A 23,089-nucleotide genomic window follows, 5' to 3' on the forward strand; every position below is an offset into this window, starting at 1 on the left:
TTGCCCCATTTTACAGAAGAGGAAGTCAAGGACTGAGGATGTGTGGTGACAGTGAGTATGTGGTGAAACTGGGATTTGAAACCTAGTTGTGCTGGTAGGGGTCTTAGAGCTTCCCCTCAGCTATTGTTGTGACAGAAGAGGGATGACTGAAATTGGGCCCTCTGAGCAGAGGAGCCCGAGGCAAGGCCTCCATTCTCACCACAGTAAGGGTTGGAGGACGGATGAGCGTGTGGCCAGCGTGTCGGAGGGTTAGAGGAGGAACCTTCACAAACCATGTCCACCTAACAGTGGTAAGCAACTCCCATGTCGTCCTGAGGCCGAAGAGAAAAGGAGGTTGGAATGTCTCCATTCTGCCAAGGAGGAACTACAGACTCGAGACCCCTGGCGCTACCTTACCCCCGAAGAGAGGCTCCATCCCCCGCCAGCAGCAGTACCTTCTTGGCCCTGCGGACCCCCATCGCTGGCCTTCAGCGTGCACTCTGGTTACGTGAGCTTCATGGCTCAGTGCCCACACCCAACACTGAGGGCATTTCCTTTTCCTCTTATTGCGCCTTTATTCTAGAAGGAGGACAAAGGAGGAAACCGAAGCCCAGAGGGAGGGCAGGCCTCCCTGGAGTTTCTGGCTTTCCCCTCTTAATGCCTCTAGAGTTGACTTGAAATGAGTGCCTGAAAAGAGTGAGCGACCCGGGGTCTGGTAAGCAGTTTCTTTTTCTTCTTCCTCCACCTGATTTGTAACTTTGAATTTGTAACTTTGAATGTCTTCCAAGAGGATATATGTCACATTGTAAAACAGCCATTTGTTATGCTCACCTCTTACTACATGGGTCAAAAATCGGGGCTAGATAAAACAGTGGTTTGTTTCTGCTCCACAATATTTGGGATAGCAGCTGGGGGCCGAAATCATCTGAAGGACTGACAGCTCACAAGTCTGGCAGCTGAAGCTGGTTGTTGACTAGAACCTTCCCTGGGACTGTTGGCCAGGACACCTACAACTCAGAGCTCAACATGGCAGCCAGGTTCTAAGGGCAGCATCCCAAGAGAGCCAGGCAGAGCTGTACTGCCTTCTAGGTTACTAGCTCTGGAAGTCACCCAGGGCCTCTCAATACCTGCCACATTCCATTGGTCAGGGCAGTCCCACCCCGTTTCACTACCATCTCTTGGTAGGGGACAGGGGAGGCTCTGGAAGAGTATATAGAACTGGTAATGTGGCCAGTTCTTGGAATCACAGATAGGCAAGCCCATCAGAATCTCAGAATCAGCAGGCCTCCAGGGAGAGGAAGAGAGATCCCAATCCCAAGCTCATTGTTTGGGGCTCTTTTCCTCCCCAACCTTGATTTTACAGTTCCCCACTGCCCTGGCAGCTCTTTGATGCCTTTCAAAAATGTTATCTCCTGGGGTGCCTGGGTGGCTCAGTGGGTTAAGCCTCTGCCTTCAGCTCAGGTCATGATCCCAGCGTTCTGAGATCGAGCCCTGCATTGGGCTCTCTGCTCAGCAGGGAGGCTGCTTCCCCCTCTTTCTGCCTGCCTACTTGTGATCACTATCAAATAAATAAATAAAATCTTTTAAAAAAATGTTATCTCCAGGGGCGCCTGGGTGGCTCAGTGGGTTAAGCCGCTGCCTTCGGCTCAGGTCATGATCTCAGAGTCCTGGGATCGAGTCCCATATCGGGCTCTCTGCTCAGCAGGGAGCCTGCTTCCCTCTCTCTCTCTCTCTCTGCCAGCCTCTCTACCTACCTGTGATCTCTCTCTGTCAAATAAATAAAATCTTTAAAAAAAAAAAAGTTATCTCCAGTTTTTCTAGCTGTTTTCAGTGAAAAAGGGTTGGGACTATACAAGCCAATGTGCCCTCTCTGGAAAGGGGGCCCTGAGGCACTGCTTTAAGAATGTACACAATAAAATGTCTGCACCCCCAAAGTCACATGCCCCATATATGCTCCTGGAATGTGCAAACATTAAGCACTGGACATAGGAAGCTTTAGAAATACGTGAGAAAAAACAATGATGACATACAAATAAAGTGATTCCAACTTCATAAAAAGTGTTTTATGCAGGTGGAGAAGCACCAGAGTGGTCCAATGGGAGAGTTGTCTACAAATTACAGGCAATTTGGTATGTTTTTTTGCAAAATTTAAACCCTGATCCCCCTCCCCCAGCATTGTTTCACAAAAACTTTCAGACATACAGCTAACTTGAAAGAATTATACAGTGAACACCACCTGTATACCCACCGCCTGGATTCTGCCATTAGCATTATACTATTACACATCTCTCCATCCCTCTATCCATCTTACTTATCCACCTTATATTTGATGCACTTCAAACTAAGCTGCAGTCCTTAATACACTTCCCTCTAAATACTTCAGAATTTCTTCTTTTTTTTTTTTTTAAGATTTTATTTATTTGACAGAGATCACAAGAAGGCAGAGAGAGAGAGAGAAGGAAACAGGCTCCAGAGCAGGGAGCCCGATGCGGGACTCGATCCCAGGACCCTGGAATCATGACCTGCACCAAAGACAGAGGTTTTAACCCACTGAGCCACCCAGGCGCCCAATACTTCAGAATTTCAGTGACTAAAGCCTAGGACAAGGATTTTGGGAACCTTTCTTCTAGTTTAGGATAGCCATAGAAGCCCGGGAGTGAGATTCAGTCAAAGGTCTTCTCGAGATAAGGGGCCTTCAATCTTTTAGGTAAAAAGCTCCAGCAAGGGGCGCCTGGGTGGCTCAGTGGGTTAAGCCGCTGCCTTCGGCTCAGGTCATGATCTCAGAGTCCTGGGATCGAGTCCCGCATCGGGCTCTCTGCTCAGCAGGGAGCCTGCTTCCTCCTCTCTCTCTGCCTGCCTCTCTGCCTACTTGTGATCTCTCTCTGTCAAATAAATAAATAAAAATCTTTAAAAAAAAAATAAAAAAATAAAATAAAAAAAAAAAAAAAAAAAAAAAAAAAAGCTCCAGCAAAGGACCCTAGAAAGGAGAACAGCAGCCTGGACAGGCACTTGGCTCTCATTTACTCCAATATCCTATCTTACTGCCTTGCTTTATTTTCATTACAGCATTTAGGAAATTTTCTTTTCCCTTGTTTGTTTATTGTCTGTCTCCCATCCAGAATGTAAATTCCTGAGAGCAGAGACCTTTTCTGTCTTATTCCCTACCGCGTCCAGCACATGGTTTTTGCTCCGTATTTGTTGAGTGAGTGATTCATTGTTCATTTACTGGGTGGAGAAGGGGGGCCCAGAGAGGGGAAGTGATTTACCTGATGAAACAGAGGAGTCCTTTACCCCCATTGTCCAGCTCTTCTTTAGTCCAGTCCTTTTCTCACGAACCCTGGGACTCCTTGGGGCACCTGTGGCGTGGCTCACAATTGTCTGCCTGTAGGTATAAGCTCCAGTGAGTTGGACCTAAAGCAGGACTGGGAGCAGAGCTTCAGCCTCCCACATGGGTGCACCTGAGTATGGAAAGCTTCCCCTCCCTCTCTCAGTCCTCCTCTTATTCTGTGCTCTTTGAAGACAGCCCTTTGCCCTGTGGTGATGGGGCAAAAGCATGGAAACCCTGGGCATCAGGTGGGGTGGGGAGGCTAGGCACCTGTCCACAAGTGGGCAGATGAAGACAAGACTCTATTCTCTCCCACTGGAAATGGTCGGTGTGGAAACCGAGCTGAACTCTCCTTCGCATAGTCTCCAGGATGGGGTACCCAAGACCCTACCTCTCCTAGGTCTCCCTTACACACCCACCACAAATGCTCTGACCACAGTCCTGCTGTCTCATGAAGAGAAGGAACTTCATTTCCTGAGAATGGGTTACTTGCCAAGCTGTCTGTGGTTATAATTCTTAGTCCAGAGGCTGGGAAGTTCCAGGAAGGGTGGCAGGGGGAGGTTCGGGTCACCCAGCCAATGTCAGGGCTTGAACCCCAGGGCTCTCTGACTTGGAAAACCTGCAGTGTTTTCCCAAGTGTGGCCACATCGTGTGTGTGTGTGTGTGCACGCGTGCAGGCGGGTGGAGGGGGGGTATTCTTCAGATGATCTTGAGGGTGAACACTTTTTATTTTATTATTTCTTAAGCAAACTCTACCCCTAGCATGGGGCTCAAACTCACCACCCTGAGATCAGGTGTCCTATGCTCTCCTGAGCCAGCCATGCCCCAACACTTTCTATTTTAATAGTTATTTTCATATATGTTAGAACATATAAGTAGCACATCAAACCTTTTTATGGTAATATAAAAGAAACTATAAAGAAAGAAATCAATCAAAAGAAGCATACTAAGAGTTAATAGGGCAGATGTAGAGAATGCAAAACTAAGCTGGTGGGGTTTGGTCTTAAGATGGCACTGCTACCCTTAGGTACCCAGATACCTCCTGCACATACAGTCATTGTTTTCCAGGGTTTCTAAACGCTTTGAATTCAGGCTTTTCTGTTTTACTTTTGGTGAGCAGACAGATTGAGTTGGCACTTCCTGGGAAACGTGTGGGAGCACCTACCCTCATTGGCTGCCCTTGGGATCTAACAAGAGACTGGGCATGTGGCCTCTGGGCCTTTGGGCTAGAGTGTTTATCCGGCAGAGGCGTCTAGGGCTTGGCTATTTCGTGACCCATCCGGCGCTGCTGAGACCAAGAGACAAGTCCAGCTAGAGAAGGAACTTCCCTGCCCGGGAGAGGCCAGCCTGAGGGAGGCCCACCGCTGCCTGTATTTCCAGGCTTTGGCCCCGGGTCAGCACGCACTCACTTATTTCACAAATGAGAAGGGAGAGTGCATAAATTGACGCCCCAACTGCAGGAGGTGATGGGCACTCGAGGTGACAGGGGCACCAACCCGGAGGAAATAGTTACCGATGTGGGCTCTTTATGCACCAAAATGTACCCCCACCCCCCCCCCGCACCCCTTGTCACGAAGAAGAGTTGCCGCCGGCCACAGACTCACCCCCCCCCCCCGGGCGTGACACCCACCGCAGGCGGCGCGGACTCTGCGTCTTGGATTAAGGGTCCCCCAGCAAGCTCTGCTTGCACACTGCTGTGCAATCTGTCTCCAACCTGCACCCCCAACCACTCGCCCTGAGCGGGGCCTGCAGTGTCCGAGGGACCTCGTGTGGGAACCACAACCAGGAGAGTGTGTCACCCGCCACGCACCACGGCCGGGGTAACCGGTCTTCGGCAGCGGAGGCCCAAGTCCCGTAGCTGCCAGACGGACCGACGCATAGCTTTGGGTCACCACACGTGGGGCAGGGAGCCCTGGGGGGAAGAAGTCCGCGCGCAACCCCGACCCCGGGGGCGGAACGCATCTCAGGTCCTCTCCGCTCTTTGAACCTCCCCTCCTCCCTGTCCTATCGCAAATAATACCCTCACCGCAGAAACCCGTGTGTCGTATTTCTGCTCGGCTCTGTGGCCAGTCAGGCCCCGGTACGCGCATCTAGAAAAGCGGGAGAGATTTCCCTGGGGCTTGGGTGGGGATGGCGTGAGCTGACTTGAGGTAAGACGACACCCACGGCGCCGGGTCCATTCTAGGGACTTAGCAGGTCCCTCTCCCCAAGAGAGCCTACGTCCTTTGAATACCTTGCAGCAATTGAGGGGCGGGGAGTCGGAATGGAATACATTTGGAGAGAGGGGTGGAAAGGCAGCTTTTTTAGAGTTCCAGGTCGTCCTGGTCTCTGGACATGGCTGTAATTTGTATTTGGCCTCAGTTTCTTCATCTGTAAACTGGGAAGAAGGCCTACGTCCAGGCGACTGGGACTTTAGAAACGCGAATGGCGGTGGTGCACGGGCGGTCAGTGCACCCGGGTTCCGGCTTCCCCAAGGTTCCCACGGCTGCGGGGCGCAAGCACACCTTCCAGGCGGCGGAGGAGTCAACGAGACCGTGAGACCCGGCTCCGCCGCCCACGCGAGCGTGCGAAAGAGACCTGGGAGTCGCGCAAGGGCGGGGCCCGCGAGGGCCGGGAGACGCCCTTTCGGTGTGGGCCAACCAGCGCCCGTCTCTGAACGGCCAATGAGGACGCACCTTACAGCCAAGGCCGGGTCGGGAGCGAGGCTGCGGCGAGTGCGGCGCTGACAGAGACGCGCGCGCGCCAGCTCCTCGGAACCCGGGCCGCGGCCGCCATCACCGCCGCCCGCCCAGTCGCCCCTCAGCCGCTTCCCCTCGCCATGGAGGCGAGGCCGCCGCCGCCGCCGCGGAGCTCCGAGCCGCGGGCCGGGCGGCGGCCCTGAGGGCTTGTGGCGGGCCGAGACGCCGCCGCGGAGTCGAGGCGGAGTCGCCGTCCTCGTTCCCCGCGGTCCCGCCCAGCGCCGGACTCGGTGAGTGCTCGTGGCCGCCGCCGCCGCCCCGGTGGGCTCCGTAAGGGGGGGCGGCTCCCGAACGCGGGTGGCAGGGGTCGCCGGCCCGAGCCCTAGGCAGTCTTTTCCGGGCACAATCCATCAGGCGGCTCCAGTCGGACCCCGCGTCCTTGCGCTGTCCGTAGGGGGTGGGGGGATCCCCGGAAACGTGCCGGACAGGGCGCCGACCCCTCTCGACCGCCCGGGAACTTTGCGTGCGTCCTCCTGGGGTCAGGGCAGGGCACTGCCATAGTTCATTCTGCAAGAAGAAACTTGGAACAGTGAGAACAGAATTTGCTCAGGTCCATTTAATGGGAAGAAAGAGGGAAACTCCTGGCATGAGAAAATTTGTTCTTGCGGAGACCAACTTTTCTTTCCCTTAACCCCCGCTGGCCTCTGTCCCAGGCCCCTCTCTTTTCCGCCCACTCCCAACTGTCGAGGTTGCTTAAGAAGGGAAATAGGGGCTCACAGCTGCCCAGAATTCAAAATGAGCCAGTTGGGAATGCAGAGCCCCTTACTTTTCATTTTTGGTAAATAAAATAAAGAATATTGTTTTTTGGAAAATCGGTTACTAATTGTATTTCCTGAAGATACAAATAGTAATGGCAGAGTTGAGGGTTTTGTTGTGGTTTTTTGTTTGTTTGTTTGTTTGTGGGGTTTTTTTCCTTTCTTTTTCTTTTTCTTTTTTTTTTTTTTTTTTTGAGATCAGTGATGATGTTTGTAAGACTGGAAAAGAGGAATGTTCAAAACCTCCCTAGGCGGGGTAAGTGCCTTCAGAAACCTTTACCCAGGGTGGGAATTCCTGCTCTAGAACCAGTCACATCTCCCAGGAGATGTGTTCATTTGCCACCTGCTTGCTGTTAAAGCAGCCTAGAACCAGAAGATGGTGGGCGAGGAGAGAACTGCGGGTGGAAGATGGGCGAACATCTTCCTGCCTGGCCACTCCTTCAAGAAACACAGATTTGATGGTGTCACTTGTTTACTTAAAAACTGCTCGCTCTCCTTTTCCCGTGGGATGAATGAAGCCCAGAATGCCTTATCAAGTCATACAAGGCCCTGGATGGTCTTGCCTCAATTTACTCTTAGCTCAGTCCTTTCATTCTCCTTTCCCTCATCCCCAGCCATTCTGAGTTGTTTGCCTCTTCACATGTTTGGATGCCTTTGCGTGTATGATTCTCTTTCCTCCCCCACCCTTATCGGCCAAGATCTACCTCTCTTTAAAGAGATTCTGATCTGGGAAGATTCTTGAGGCCAGGAGCCGTGTCTTATTTACCTTTACATCTCCTTGCTAAGAGGATTCTTCCTCTCTGTTGTCTTTTAAGTCCTATCCCATCTCTTCCCTTGTATGTCTCTTCTCTGTTTACTTCAAGGTACCCACTTGCTGAGATAATCTTTTCTTGAGTGTTTCCTAAAGGCCTGCTTAGAGTCTTTGGCACATCTTGGACATTTAGTATCTCAGATTACCCATCTCCCGGTGTCCATCTCACCCAGTCCCCGTAAGTAGTCAGCAGGCAGGAACTGACAGGTCTCCTGTTATGATGGTCTCCAGTCCACTTGCCTGTCTCTGAAAGCCTCAAAGCCCCATGATCTCTTTTCACCTCTCTGCCCACCCCAAGTGGCCTGGCTAATATATGCATTCTAAGGCATGTGGGATCCAGGAGGTTGTTCACTGGGTACCTTTTAGCCACTTGTTTATCATCTGGATGAAATTCAGAACAAGAAAAGCCAATCATCTGATTTCTGTAAAGGTGTTCATGTGCCTTCTATTTGCCAGGCGAAGTGCTTGGGATACAAAATAAGAGCAAGGAATCTTTATCTTTTAGGAGCTCACAGTCTTATGCAGGACAGGTAGATACAAATACCTCACAAGTGCTGTGAGAATGTAATAATGATAATAACTATTGTCTTTTATTTGCCTTGTGAGAGACTATGTAATAAATTCATTCCATGAATTACCTCATTAATCCTTTCAGCCGTCAAGTAGGGGCTTTTTCTTATTTGACAAGGGCGGAAACTGAGGCCATATAGGGGACACATAAGGGAATAGTCAGGATTTAAATCTTGGCAGTGTAGTTCCAGAACATGTCAGGCTGTATAGAGAGCATTCCTTTCCTGGGAGGGGGCCTTTGGGTCATAGAGTTTGGTGTGGTAGACAGGGTATGGGAAAGAAGGAGCAGCACATGAGGTCGTGGAGGTGGAAGGAGTCCATTGTCCTTGGGAAAAAGGGAGAGGTTAAAACAACTGGATTGGGTAGGGAGAGAAGGGTGGGAGATGAGATTAGGATGAGCTTGCAGGACTGTATGTGCTGTTTTCGAGTTTGGGCAATGGAGAACCACTGGAGGATTTTAAAGACTGTCAGGGACCCTGGGCTAGCTAGGCTTTCAAAGGGTCATTTAGGGAAGTGTGGGGCCAGAAGCCGATGCCCCTGCAATTTGGAGACATTGCTCAGGTGCCACTTAGGTGTAATCGTAGTGTCTTAGACTCAGATGGAGGCCTAGAGAGAATCCCCAGTTTCAGGAAAAGATAAATACATGTGAGAAAACACTCCAGCAGAAAAGAGGGAAAAAAAGAAAGAAAAACACTCCAGCAGTATAAAAGGGAACATAGAGGAAAATAAATCTCCTTCCTACCCTGAGCTTTCCAGAGATGACTGGAGTTTCCAGTTTCTGTGGCATTACATAGACACTGTTTTTATAAACATGTGTCTACCTATCCATATTCCTCCCCGCCATGGTACATACCAGTCACACCTTTTTCCTTTTTAACGTATTTAGGAAATCATTCCATGTTAGTAGATATAAAGCTGTTCATTCTTTCTGTTGGCATTTTTTACTTTTTTCATTGTGTGGTTGCACCATAATTTGTAACTAGTCTCAGGTTAAGCCACATTTAAGTTTCCAGGTTTTTCTATTACAGTGTTACAGTGGATCTTTTTGTACATAGTACTTTGTAAGGAGCTCATGTGTAAAGTTATCTGAACAATGTATTTCTAGAAGTGGAATTACTGGGTTAAAGGATGTATGTGCATTTAAAATTTTTAGACATATAGCCAAATCCCCACCCTTTCAGTGTGTTTGTACTAACTTAATCATTTTCCTCCCAGAAAGTCTGAATTGGACTCAGTGGATCTTCATAAGAGTGTACATCACAATTGCCTGGGATGCTTTTCCAGATACCATATGCCTACTTTTCCCTCACCTAATCTCCCGTATGGTTTTAACATTTCTCTCAGTTACAGAGACACATTGAGGTTCAGAAGGATAAGTGACTTGTGTGACTTGTTAAAGTGGGTGGTGGTTGTTTTTTAAGCAGTTCTGATATTTGTATTTGCCCAGAGCCTTTCATTGGAGGCACTCAGTCGATTTGTAAACATTGTTGCATTATTTTTCTCCACCTTCATGTGGAAAAAGTGAGATGCAGGTGAAGTTCGAATTTGAATTACAAGCAGGAAGTTGGCCAAATACAGACCTTGTCTTTATACTTTTCGTGCAGTAACTAATAAATGTTCCCAAATACCAGAGCTGAAGAAATGTCTTTTTTGTGAGTCTGAGTACAACAAAAATAGCACTGTATAACACTAACTTAATAAAACTCAGCAGCAAACCCGTAAATAACCCGACATTAAAATTTGTTTTCTTTTTACTGATTTATTTTGTAAAAAGATTTATTTATTTATTTATTTATTTATTTAAGAGAAAGAATACAAGCACATGAGCCAGAGGGGCAGAGGGAGAGAGAATCTCAAGCAGACTCCATGTTGAGTGTGGACTCTGAACTAGGGTTCGATCTCATGACCCTGAAATCATGACCTGAGCCAAAACCAAGAGTCAGACGCTTAACCAATGGAGCCACCCATGTGCCCCAGAATTTCTTTTACTATATTCTCTATAGGGACACCAGACTGGCTCTGTCAGTAGAACATGAAGTTCTTGATCTTGGGGTCATGAGTTCAAGCCCCATGTTGGGTATAGAGTTTACTGAAAATAAAATATACACATGTCTATATGTATTCTTTATAGAAAAGAGAATTTACTAAATGTAAAACTGTTTTTTCTTTTTAAAAAAAGTTTTAATTCCAGTTGACATGCAGTGTTATATTAGTTTCAGGTGTACAGTATAATGATTTAACACTTTCATACATCACTTGGTGCCCCTCACAGGTGCACCCCTTAATCCATATCACCTATTTAGCTTGTAACCCTGCCCGAACTATATTTATTTATTAATTTATTTTTAAGTAGGCTCTACATCCAGGATGGGGCTTGAACTCACAGATCTTGAGATTGAGAGTTACATGCTCTACTGACACAGCCAGCCAGGTGCTCCTATATTTACTTTAAATTCACATCCATTTGTGTCAGTATGCAGGCATAGCTTTTTTTAAATATCTGTAATCAGTACATATAAAATATGGTTGTTGTATTCTTTTTTTTTTTTTTTTTTAAAGATTTTATTTATTTATTTGACAGAGACAGATCACAAGTAAGCAGAGAGGCAGGCAGAGAGAGGAGGAAGCAGGCTCCTGGCTGAGCAGAGAGCCCGATGCGGGGCTCGATCCCAGGACCCTGGGATCATGACCTGAGCCGAAGGCAGAGGCATTAACCCACTGAGCCACCCAGGCGCCCCATGGTTGTTGTATTCTTAAATAGCATAAAATGTTTTGTATTTACTCATTTATGTATCTAATTTAAATCACAGAATAGTAATCTGTGCATTGATAACTAGTTTGTACAATATTTTAAAATTTTTTCCTTTATTTTATCCTTTTTACTATCCTACTTTTTTCTTAAGATTTATATATTTGAGAGTGAGCATGTTCTGGCATGAGCAGGGAGGGGGAAAGGGGCAGAGGGAAAGGGAGAGAGATAATCTTAAGCAGCCTCCATGCCCAGCATGTTAGTCTGACCCAGGGCTCAATCCCTGAACCCGTGAGGTCATGATCTGAGCTGAAACCAAGAGTCAGGTGCTTCTGACTGACCCACCCAGGTGCCCTCCTCACCCCAAATAAAATCTTTTTTTTAAAAAAAAAAAAAAAGGTACTGAGGTACCAGGGTTGGGGGATCGAGCCCTGTGTCAGGCTCCCATGCTGGGCATGAAGGCTGCTTAAGATTCTCTCCCACTGGGGGCGCCTGGGTGGCTCAGTGGGTTAAGCCACTGCCTTCGGCTCGGGTCATGATCTCAGGGTCCTGGGGATCAAATCCCACGTCAGGCTCTCTGCTCAACGGGGAGCCTGCTTCCTCCTCTCTCTCTCTCTGCCTGCCTCTCTGCCTACTTGTGATCTCTCTGTCAAATAAATAAATAAAATCTTAAAAAAAAAAAAAAAAGATTCTCTCCCACTGTACACCCACCTCCCCCAACCCCCTGCCTTAAAAAAATTATCTTAAGAAAAAAAAGATTGTATTTTTAAGTAATCTCTACACCCACTGTGGGGCTTGAACTCAGAACCCTGAGATCAAGCAAGGCTCTACTGACTGAGCTAGCTAGTTGTACCATAAATGGTACTTTTAAGCACCCTTGTTTAAATACTTCTTTTGGATTATTTTCTTGGACTTGCCCCTAAAATGGGTTCACTGAGTCAGATTATAGTTTCAGTGCCAAATTGCTATCTGGAAAGGTTGAACTAAATTATAACACCATCAACGATTTATGTGGCCCTGTTTCTTGACAGTTCAGTCAGTACTGTTACAAACACAATCTAATATTTGATTTTATTAATTCACCCATAATATAATGGTACTTTGAATTAGGTTTAATTTGTAGTATCCAAGAATTATGTATCTAAAGGCAACTTGTTTTTGAAGAAAAACATGGTTAATAGATCAGAAATGTTGTGGAAATTTAGAATAAGATCATATTGATATGAAACACAAGATTAGATGCTCTTCACCTGAAAATAGTAGACATTGTGCCAGGAGTTGGGGGTATCCCAGAGTGACATGGATGTGATGTCTGTCCTTTACCCACTTGTGGGCTAATGCGAGAGAGGTTCAATATTAGACAATAATTCTGAAGGCCCTGAGCTGGGAAGGGGTTTGGTACCTTAGGTCATTGCTTCTCTAATTTGAATGTTCACATGAACCATCTGGAGACTTTGTTAGAATGCCAAGTCCAGATTCAGTATGTCTGGGCTGGGACCTGGGATTCTTCATTATTGACCAGTTCCCTGATGGATCACAGTTGGAATAACAAGGCCCAGTTGAGACCTTGGTGAGTAAGAGGGGTAGTTCTTCACACTGGCTGCACTTTAGATTCAGCTGGAGAACTTAAAAAATCAGGGATGCAAATACTCCACCCCCAGGTATTTTGATTTAATTTTTCTAGGGTGGGACCTAAGAATGTATAAATATTTTTAAGTTCCCACGTGTTTCTCATATGCATCCAGGGTTGGAGAACCACTGGACTAGAGAGAGGCAGGAGCCAGAGTTGAGGGCCCTATATAACATGCAGGGATTTTGGACTTTATCCTAAAGTCAGAGCTAAGCCATTATAGGATGGTAAGGAGGGGAGTGAATTGATCTGTTCACTTGCAGTTGTGAGAAGTTTACTGTGCCTGCAATCTAGAGTGGTAGTTTTCAAAGTGAGGTAGATAAGATGACTCACTGGGATGCTGGGAGACATTTTAGAGCTTTTTATTATTTTATCTAAAAAATGGTAAAACATTAAATTTAGAGATTGTCACTGGCATCTTCTTGGGTCTGTAAGTCAGTGTTACTATGTTATCTATAGAATTTTGGGTGTCCTGAAGGAAGAGAAGGGAGTTCTGCAGTGAGCAAGCACAGCCATAATCATACTTTTCCTTTCCAGGTATTGCAACTTTGGTACAGCTTATATTACCTAGGGTTTTTTTTGTTTGTTTGTTTGTTTGTTTTGTTTTGTTAAACTAACCTTCACAAAATGGACAAGTGGCTTAAAACAATTTCTGCCAAGAAACCAGTGACTGAAGAACATCCTAATAATACAAGCAGAAACAATGGTAGAGCTGAGCCTTGTTCAACTCCAATTACAAACTGTTGCTGAGCTATTAAATCAGTGTGAATAATTCTGCTTTTATTACATTAGAAAGTATCAGGAAGCTTATTTGAAACATGCATTCACATCCTGTTGTTAATAGGTATCTTATTTTAAGAGTATATAGAACCTTGTGATATAAAATAATAAAAAACAAGGCTATCATTAGTACCAGGACATTTGAGAACTAAGTGTATGGAGCGTAAAGTGAACATCTGTGTTTTTCTCTGTCCAGTGATGTTTAAAGTCACAGGCTATTCCGTCATATGCTGTACAGTACAAACCTAGTGATTAAAGTATGTATTTTGAGCTTTTTTGCTCTGATGAAAGACAGAAAGGCACATATCATTGACAGGTTCTTCCTGTTGTACCCTATCTCCTAAAAGGCTTGTTTTAAGAAAGACTACAAAACAATGTCAAGAAGGCAAAATGCATTCCTTTTTTTCAGCAAATACTCTTCTATGGTGGATAGAAAATATTGCTGAAGAGTTGAACAATATTGGGACAAATTTTGCAGTGTGGGAGGTTTGCTATATACATAGTTATAAAAATATAGAAGCTCCTATCATGTCTTAGTATTTGCTAGATTTTCTTTTAATAACTAACCCCCCCCCCCCCAAAATTATATCTTGTCTGAGCTACTGAAGGGAGGTGGTACTGGAGAAGACATATTCTTAGTACTAAATGACTGCCTTAATAACATTGCTATGTGGAATTACTGTCTAAAGATTTTATTTGTTTATTTGACAGAGAGAGAGATCACAAGTAGGCAGAGAGGCAGGCAGAGAGAAGAGGAAGCAGGCTCCCTGCTGAGCAGAAAGCCCAATGTGGGGCTCCATCCCAGGACCTTGAGTTCATGACCTGAGCCGAAGGCAGAGGCTTAACCCACTGAGCCACCCAGGCGCCCCAGAATAATTGTCTAAATATAAACTACTGCCGTTGCTTTGACTGAATAAAAGGAGGAAATTCATTCACTGCCACTTAATGGATTATTGAGGCAGGTTATCATATATTGGCTATCTTGTAATAAAATTGACCTTATGCATTTTTTTTTTTAAAGATTTTATTTATTTATTTGACAGAGAGACATCACAAGTAGGCAGAGAGGCAGGCAGAGAGAGAGAGAGGAGGAAGCAGGCTCCCTGCTGAGCAGAGAGCCCGATGCGGGACTCGATCCCAGGACCCTGAGATCATGACCCGAGCCGAAGGCAGCGGCCCAACCCACTGAGCCACCCAGGCGCCCGACCTTATGCATTTTTTAAAAAGATTTTATTTATTTATTTGACAGAGAGAGACCACAAATAGGCAGAGAGAGAGGGGGAAGCAGGCTCCCCTCCCTGATCCCAGAACCCTGACTGAGATCATGACCTGAGCCAAAGGCAGAGGCTTAACCCACTGAGCCACCCAGGCGCCCATGCATTTTTCTTTTCCAAAAATTGGACTTTTTCTGTGTGTGCTACTTGGCAAATATTATTTGAAAAATTAATATCCTTAATCTGTCTCTTGAAGTAAAGTTGTTATTTTAACAGTGACTCAAAAGTAACCCCTTTTTTTTCTTATAAATGTGGTATGTAGTAGCCTTTTCCTTGTAATTAAAAAAATAGCTTTATTGAAATATAATTGACACACCATAAATTCACCGTTTTAGGAGCACCTGTGTGGCTCAATTGGTTAAATGTCTGACTCTTGGCTCAGGTCATGACCTCGGTCATGAGATTGAGCCCCCCGCCCAACTAGTGTGAATGCGCTCACTTTGTCTCACTCAAATGAATAAATCTGTAATTCACCCCTTGAAAATGTACAGTTCAGTGGTTTATAGTATATTCTTGAAGTTGTGCAGTCATCACCACCATCTAAGTTCAGAACATTTTCATTATCCCAAGAAGAAATTCTGTACCCATTAGCTTCGTTTCCTATTCAGCCCTTCCCCTAGCCTTGGCAATCAGTTCTTTCTGTCTCTATGGATGTGCCTGTTCTGGACATGTCATATAAATGGAATTCTTCAGTATGTGGCATTTACTTAGCATACTGGTTTTGGGGTTCATCCATATTTTGGCATGTATCAGTACTTCATTGCTTTTTGTAGCTTAATAATGTTCCATTTTATGAATATACCAATTTTGTTACCCACTAATCAGTTAGTGAACATTTGGGTTGTTTCCACTTTTTGCCTATTATGATAGTGCTATCATGAACATGTACAAGTTTCCACATGGACATGTTTTTGTTTCTCTTGGGTATATCCCTAGGAGTGGAATTGCTGGGTTAAATGATAGTAACTGTTTAATTTGTAGAGGAGCTGCCAAAACTGTTGTCTAAAGCAGCTGTACCATTTTACAGTTACTAGCAGCAAAGCACAAAGGTTCCAGTTTCTCCATATCATCAACAACACTCGTTAACTCTTTTTAGTAGGCTCTACACCCAACACGGGACTGGAACTCACAACCCCAAGATCAAGACTTGTGCACTCCACCATCTGAGCCAGCCAAGTGTCCCTTCTGTCTTTTTCATTATAACTGTTTTAGTGGGTATGAAGTGGTATCTCATTGTGGTTTTGATTTGCATTTCCCTGATGACTTATGATCTCATTGTTATTTTGTTATTTTATTGTTATTATTATATTTGTTATTATTTGTTATTTATACCTATAAAAACTCTCATAATTTCACACATGAAAAATTTGGGAACATAAATTTGTTACCTGATAAAAATCTCCAGATGTATTTCTACAGAAATTTCGAGTGACCTAATGATATAAAGGACCCAGACATTGATCATCAGTGATTGTTAAAGCTATTAGGGAACTCTAATAATTGAAGGGTCAGACTGGCAGTCTTTTCAATTATGTTATCTCCAAAGTGGATACAACTAAACCTTAAAATCTTACATTCCTTTAGTGTGGTAAGATAGGAAAAAATACACCACCATTCATGATATAACTCTCTCCCTTATAAAATCGAACCTGACTCTTAATTATTAACTTCTGTGTCTAACTGTGAGTTTACAGAATGTAATTAGAAAATTGTAATGGGAGAAAATCTACAAAAGAACCAACCCAGTTACTTCAAATAAATGCAAAAAAAAAAAAAAAAGAGTAACAACAAAAAAAGGAGGCATTATTACATGGTAGAAAAGACTAGAGACTTATTCACTCAGTGTAATTAATATGTAGGCCTTGTTTAGATCCTGGTTTGCAGTCGGGGAAGTGGGGATGGAGAATGGGGAGGGGGATAGGTGGATGAGTATGAATTTTTTTTTTTGAGATTTATTTATTTTAGAGAGAGTGTGTGTGCACCTGAGCACACAAGAGGAAGGAAAGAGAATCTCAGGGAGGCTCCATGATGCACGGAGCTTGATGAAGGGCTCTATTTCATGACCCTGAGATCATGACCCAAGCCGAAACCAAGAGTCAGACGCTTAACCGATTGCACCACTCAGGCAGTCCAGGTAGATAAATATGATTTAAGCAATAGAAATGTTAATCAGTTTCCAGAACCCAGGCTTTTTAGAAGAGAAGATTATTAATGAATGAGTTTCTGTGTGTGGGAAGAACTTGAAACCTGGTTGGTCTGAATTGGTGTGAGGAGTTCTCAAACATTGATTGACAAATAGCTTAACCAGCAATTAGCTTTCAAACATTGGTTGACCGGTGGCTTAATATAATACTGTAAATACATTAATGCTACCCCAAGATCAAGAGTTGTGCACTCCACTCTTCAATTGATGTATCAGCACTACTGTTACCAGAGCAATGTGGAATAGTTCCAGGACTTCAGCTGTTCTAAAAGGAACTGGGGGAGGGGTGGCAGAGCTTTTACAGGGGTGCTTCTGTTCTCTTGGTGGTCCTTTCCATGTCTCCAGTGATGTGAATCCTCTACCACCTTTCAGGGAGTGAGGCCAGTCCCTCATTCAATGCCTCTGCCTGCTTTCTTTGTGAGACTGACTGCTCTCCACTGCTCCTAACTGCCCGTCAAAACCTGCTTATATGTTAACAGAGGCTAAATTCGCAGTGACTTCCAGCTGGTGTTTCTCTCTTTTCTCAGTCTGGGGTGCTAGCCTGCCCACGGTTTTGCTACTAGTTGATAGAAGTCAAAGAAGATTCTTTTTCTTCTTGTAGTTCGTACCCAGTTAGCAATAGTGCTGTTGGCAGCAGTTGTGAACCTCTAAGGCAGTGATTTTCAATAGTGGCTGTCTATGGTGGAGAGGAGGCAAGTTTGAAAAAGCATTTTTGAAAAAAGAAAAAACCTGGTTTTATATTTTTCAGTCAGTGTATTTTTAAGTTTGGCTTCATTTAAAATCATTTATGCATTTGAATAATTAATACATGTTAAAATATTCTAGTATTTTTATTGTGTGTTAAAAGTATACAGTAAAAGGTAATGCTTCCCCATCTTCCAAGTTCCCCTTTCTAGAGGCATCCCCAAGTACTATGAAACTTGTGAAACCCTCCAGAAATAGTATACACCCATAAAATTTTTTTTAAAGATTTATGTATTTGTTTTATTTTATTTTATTATTATTTTTTAAAGATTTTATTTATTTATTTGAGAGAGAATGAGTGAGAGAGAACATGAGAGAGGAGAAGGGCAGAGGGAGAAGCAGACTCCCCAAGGAGCTGGGAGCCCAATGCGGGACGAGATCCTGGAAGTCCGGGATCATGACCTGAGCTGAAGGCAGTCAGTCGCTCAACCAACTGAGCCACGCAGGCGCCCTTATGTATTTATTTTAGAGAGAGAGTGTGCATGCCAGTGTGGAGGTAAGGAGGGAGAGGGAGAATCCTTAAGCATACCCCGCACTGATCTTGGAGCCCAACATTTGGTTTGATCCTGGGACCCTGAGATCATCACCAAAACTGAAATCAAGGGTTAGACACTTAACCAACTGAGCCACCCAGGTGGCCCCCCACTTCTTCTTTTTAAAGATTTAATTCTTGGAGAGAGGGTGAGAGAAAGAAAGAACATGAACAGGGGGAAGGACAGAGGGAGGGGGAAAGAATCATTTTTATTAAAAAAATAGATTTTATTTACTTGCCAAAGAGAGAGAGAAAGCACAAGCAGGGGAAGTGGCAGGCAGAGGGAGAAGCAGGCTCACTGCTGAGCAAGGAGCCTGACACTGGACTTGATCGCAGGATGTTGGGATCATGACCCAAGCCAAAGGCAGGAGCCCAACCAACTGAGCCACCCAGGTGTGGAAAGAATCTTAAGCAGACTCCACACTGAGTGACAAGCTGTCTTGGTGCCTGCTCTCATGACCCTGAGATCATGACCTGAGCTGAAACTGAATTCTATGCTTAACTGACTGAGCCACCCAGGTGTTACCCCCACCCCCATACAATGTCATTAAGTTTGACAATTCAGCGAACATTAAAGGAGAGTATGAGCATGGTATGTTCATGAAGAGGGTGTTGATCAGATTGGGATGTGCTGTTCTTATCTTGGGTAAGGGGTGGTGAGGGTTATGTGGAGTTCAGTTGTTTCTCTAGTGTTAGTGGGAGAGATTGTTTAATAATTATTCAGTTGCACGTAGTTTTTGAAGGTTCTATTTCGAAGGCTGTTGTAGAGCAAGTAGTAGTTAACAACAACTCACTTATCTGTTTTTTAACATCTGAGTGGGGCTTTTGTACACAGAAAGGACTACTTCAAATTACTTGGGTTTAAAGTAATATTCAGTTTATTTAAGTGCCAAATTAAAAATTTACTTTTCCGTTAGTCTTGTTACTGTACTTGTAAGCATTATAATTTTTTAAAAAATTTTTACTTATTTGAGAGAGAAGGGGCCTAGGGAGGAGGACAAGCAAACTCCCCACTGCGCTGGGAGACTCCATCCTAGATGTGGGACTCCATCCTAGGACCTCGAGATTATGACTTGAGCTGAAGTCAGACGCTTAACCTACTGAGCCACCCAGGTACCCCATAAGCATTGTAATTTTTTTTTTTTTTTGTCAGAGAGAGTGAGCACAGGCAGAGAGAGTGGCAGGCAGAGGCAGAGGGAGAAGCAGGCTTCCCGCTGAGCAAGGAGCCCGATGTGGGACTCGATCCCAGGACGCTGGGATCATGACCTGAGCCAAAGGCAGCCACTTAACCAACTGAGCCACCCAGGCATCCCAGCATTGTAATTTTTTATAGAAATAAGAGCAATAACTTGTACTCACTATTTAATTAATGTTAATTCAAGCTTAACAGATTAAATTCCTCCATATTCCTTTGTTAGTAAGTTAAATTTCCTTAGATGTTTAAAATATATTTATACATTCAGTCTTTCAAGCACAACTAGGCCTTGATAGTTCAGAGTTACCATCTTAACAAGCAGAATCTCCTTAAGCACTTGAGCAGTACTGAGAAATTAAACTTACAAATTTAGTAAAGCAGACTCTCTTAAGACTTCCAGTGCTGGGGCGCCTGGGTGGCTCAGTGGGTTAAAGCCTCTGCTTTTGGCTCAGGTCATGATCCCAGGGTCCTGGGATTGAGCCCTGCATCGGACTCTCTGCTCAGCGTGAGCCTGCTTCCTCCTCTCTCTCTGCCTGCCTCTCTGCCTACTTGGGATCTCTGTCTGTCAAATAAATAAATAAAATATTAAAAAAAAAAAAAAAAAGACTTCCAGTGTTTGGGGTGCCTGGGTGGCTCAGTGGGTTAAGCCTCTGCCTTCGGCGTGGGTTATGATCTCAGGATCCTGGGATTGAGCCCCACATCGGGCTCTGCTCAGCGGGGAGCCTGCTTCCCCCCATCTCTCTCTGTCCGCCTCTGCCTACTTGTGATCTCTTTCAAATACGTAAATAAAATTAAAAAAAAAAAAAGACTTACATTGCTTGGGGTGCCTGGGTGGCTTAGTTGGTTAAGTGGCTGCCTTCTGCTCAGGTCATGATCCTGCATCAGGCTCCCTGCTCAGTGGAGAGCCTGCTTCTCCCTCTCCCTCTGCCTGCCTCTCTGCCTACTGGTGCTCTGTCTCTCTGTCAAATAAATAAATAAATAAAATCTTAAAAAAAAACAGAATGACCTCTAGTGATTTTCATTAGCTGGATTGGAATTACCCATATGTAAGAACCACATATCCTAACTTAACCAAAGTATTAGTACTGTGTGTTTGATACACCTCTTCTTGTTTTTCATATCTTTTTCTTCCAGAGTTGTAATGTCATTTACCCAATAAAGGAGGAAATGGGAAAATGTAGAAGGGGTGGGAGAGGTTAGAGAGAGGGAAAAGAACTGCATAAATGTTAACTGTACATTTACTCTCTGAATTATCTTTCCAGGAGTTCTGTGACACAGTATCCTGGTTTTTCTTTACCTCTCTTGCCACTCCTCAGTTCCCTTAGGCCCCCTTTTCTCTGAGCACTCTTGGACTTCTAAGTATTTCCACCGTCAGCCTCTTGTGTTTCATCCTACTTAACCTTCCTGGAGGCATATGCCTATGCCCATGGTTTCAGCTTCCAGCTCCTTGCTAATTAGGAGAAAATTTGTCCTCTGAAACAGACTGGATGATAACCAACAACCTACTACTAGTCATCTCCATTGGGCTGTTTCCTAGGCACCAACAGGCTCAGAACTGCCCCCATCTTCCCTTTAAATGTGTTATTTTTATATTCTCTATTTTGATGAGTGGCACAGCCAGTAGCCCAGACCAGAAACTTGGATGATGATGTTCATCCAGTTAGTGATGGATTCCTGTTGTACCTTCAGTATTCCTCAGATTTGCCCAATGTCTTCCATCCCTTTTGTCCTTAGTCAGGTTTTATTCTCACTTAAATGACTGCTTCAGGTTCTCTAGATGTCTACTCATTATTACTTCCTCGTTCCAGGTCATTTATCACATTGCTGCGAAGGGTACTCTTTTTGACTTCCTTATCTAATCACAGCACTCTCCAGATTAAAATCTCTGGGAAAGATCCAAACTCCTTAACAGACCAAGCTTTTGCAGTTCAACCCCTCTTCGCCTTTTAATCTTACTTTTTCCTGTGCCCACTGTGCTAAACTCCTTCATATCCTCTGCCTTCGGCTGGACTAACCATCTCCCTCTTTTATTATAACTCTTTATAGGAGGATCACTTCCTCTAGTGAGCATTACATTACAGTCTGCACAACTCTGATCTAGGTGTAAATCCTATGCTTCTTTCTGTTGAGTCATTTACCATGTTACGGGACAATCTATACATTTATATACATTTATATTGTATAATAATCCACATATTAGCATTAATTAGATTAATGTTCATAGAACAATGTTGGTGGTTCAAAATGTGTAGGAATTTGTGCCCTCACCTTGAATTTGGCAGCAAGTGAATTCACTTAACCTCTTCACTAAGCCTAACCTTGCTCAGCATCTAAACCTGTCTTTATATTATTTCCTGCTTTTTCCTTTATTATTTCATCTTTTTGTTTTGTAGGTTTTATTTTCTGATTTTAAGACTGGAAAATAGTTTTTTGTTTTTTAAAAGATTCTGTCTATTTATTTGACAGACTGAGATCACAAGTAGGCAGAGAGGCAGGCAGAGGAGCAGGGGCAGGCTCCCCGCTGAGCAGAGAGTCCAGTGTCGGGGCTCAATTCCAGGACCCTGGGATCATGACCTGAGCCGAAGGCAGAGGCTTTAACCCCTTGAGCCACCAAGTGCCCTGAAAACTCAGAAGGTTTTTGAGTCCCCCCGTCCCCCCTGCATCCCTGTTATCTTTGGCATTTAGTCAGGGGATGCAAACTCAGATATGTTTTTGGAAGCCAGGCACGCGATGTGTATGAGAGAAGTAGATACACTGGTCATATACCACACTAGAGGTTCCATGGCCTATCTAAAGTGGTTCACATTCAATTTTTTTTTTAACACACTGTGCTACTAGTTTGTGACTGTCACTCTAACTGCCAAAGAGTGTACATATATGATTCAGTTTATCTTTCTCCTTGAAGTTGAATTCATTAAACAAAACCAACCTTACTATTATTTATTCTTCTAGGCCTAGCTGGTGTTATCACCTACTTAGTGAAGTTTCCTGAATTCAGCCAGAGATTGTATTTCTCTTCTTTTACGATTGGGTGTAACAACGTACTATTTTTTATTTTAAAAGATTTTATTTATTCATTTGATAGAGAGCACAGGAGGAGAGTGAGAGGGAGAAGCAGACTCCCTTCTAAGCAGAGAGCCTAACATGGGGCTCAACCCAGGACCCTGGGATTACGACCTGAGCTGGAGGCAGATGTCTAACCAACAGAGCCACCAGGGGCCCCACAACTGTACAATTGATCACAGTGTATTTTAATTACTTTTTTTCATGTCTGATTTCCTGGTAGTTTATTGAGGACAATTATTTATTGATGAGCATGTCTTATTTTTTTTTTTAATTTTTTAAAGGTTTTTTTTTTTAAATTTGCCATTTGAGAGAGAGAGCCAGTGAGAGCCCGAGCAGGAGGGAAGGTCAGAGGGAGAGGGAGAAGCAGACTCCCTGCTTAGCAGCTCCATCCCAGGATATCAGGATCATGACCTGAGCCAAAGGCAGGTGCTTAACCAACTGAGCCCTCCAGTCCCCCTGCCCCCGAGCATGTCTTATTTCTATTAAGAGTTCAGTGCATTTGCCTTGCATTGAGTGAAGTGCTAGGCAACAGATATTTATTAAAACCAAAATATGGAGGTCAAGAATATAACATTTTTTTTCTTTTAATGATTTATATAGGTCTTTGTGTCTGCACTAAATTTTAGCTTTGTTTCTTGGACATTACCAAGAATATTAGTGATGATGTATCTGTATCTGTATTGTTGGATTTGATGTGGACAAATCTGTGTTTGTATAGATGGTAACTAAACAGCTTAC

At 44.3% G+C, this 23,089-nt stretch overlaps 1 protein-coding gene across 2 annotated transcripts in view; it reads left to right on the forward strand.

Moving 5' to 3' along the window:
• The first annotated feature begins 5,983 nt into the window (after positions 1-5,983).
• The window catches only part of PTPRA (protein tyrosine phosphatase receptor type A), a 145,474-nt gene continuing 128,368 nt past the window's right edge, over positions 5,984-23,089 (forward strand). For both annotated transcript variants that reach the window (XM_032351239.1, XM_032351240.1), the window contains exon 1: positions 5,984-6,272. The gene's annotated coding sequence lies outside the window, so the exon portion shown is untranslated. The remainder of the gene's footprint in view (positions 6,273-23,089) is intronic.

The sequence above is a fragment of the Mustela erminea genome, chromosome 7 (assembly GCF_009829155.1).
Source record: "Mustela erminea isolate mMusErm1 chromosome 7, mMusErm1.Pri, whole genome shotgun sequence".
NCBI classification, from domain to species: Eukaryota; Metazoa; Chordata; class Mammalia; order Carnivora; family Mustelidae; genus Mustela; species Mustela erminea.